We start from the raw sequence: 1,219 nt of genomic DNA on the forward strand, positions 1-1,219 counted from the left end.
GAGACGATGAATAGATTGGCCATGATCTTAATGAATGGTGGAGCAGGCTCTATGGGCTAAATGGCCTACTCCTGCTTCTGTTACTGTGAAACTATGAAAGAGGATAAACCTGCTTCCACAGCAAGTAGAGAGAATGTGGAAGGCACCATCTGAGAGTGCAGTGGAAACAGATTCAATCATGCCTCTCAGAAGATATTTGGATAATGATCTGAACAGGCAGAGCTTGCAGGGCTCTGTAGGGAAGCAGGGGAGTGGGTCTAGCTGAATTAGTACAACAGAGGGCCAGCACAGACATGATGGGCCACTTGAGCTCCTTCTATATTGTACACATTCCATATACTACCAAGGGTAGATAATGTGTCTGGAATGACAGACCATGGATGGGTCTTGTGGTAGTACACCCGGATGTAGGCCAGATAGCCGAGGTTCAGAACCTAATGGTAAGGTCCTCGGGAGTGTTGCTGAACAAAGAGACCTTGGAGTGCAGGTTCAAAGCTCCTTGAAAGTGGAGTCGCAGGTAGATAGGATAGTGAATAGACAATAGACAATAGGTGCAGGAATCGGCCATTCTATCCTTCGAGCCTGCACCACCATTCAATATGATCATGGCTGATCATCCCTAATCAGTATCCTGTTCCTGCCTTATCTCCATAACCCTTGATTCCACAATCCTTGAGAGCCCTATCCAACTCTTTCTTAAATGAGTCCAGAGACTGGGCCTCCACTGCCCTCTGGGGCAGAGCATTCCACACAGCCACCACTCTCTGGGTGAAGAAGTTTCTCCTCATCTCTGTCCTAAATAGTCTACCCCATAGTTTTAAGCTGTGTCCTCTGGTTCGGCACTCACCCATCAGCAGAAACATGTTTCCTGCCTCCAGAGTGTCCAATGTCTCAATCCTACATGTCTCAATCAGATCCCCTCTCAATCTTCTAAACTCAAGGGTATACAAGCCCAGTCGCTTCAGTCTTTCAGTGTAAGGTAATCCCGCCATTCCAGGAATTGACCTCGTGAACCTACGCTGCACTCCCTCAATAGCCAGAATATCTTTCCTCAAATTTGGAGACCAGAACTGCACACAGTATTCCAGGTGTGGTCTCACCAGGGCCCTGTACAGCTGAAGAAGCACCTCTTTGCTTCTATACTCAATTCCTCTTGTTATGAAGGCCAGCATGCTATTAGCCTTCTTCACTACCTGATGTACCTGCATGCTTACCTTCA

This window comes from Chiloscyllium plagiosum, chromosome 9, assembly GCF_004010195.1.
Source record: "Chiloscyllium plagiosum isolate BGI_BamShark_2017 chromosome 9, ASM401019v2, whole genome shotgun sequence".
Taxonomy (NCBI): Eukaryota; Metazoa; Chordata; class Chondrichthyes; order Orectolobiformes; family Hemiscylliidae; genus Chiloscyllium; species Chiloscyllium plagiosum.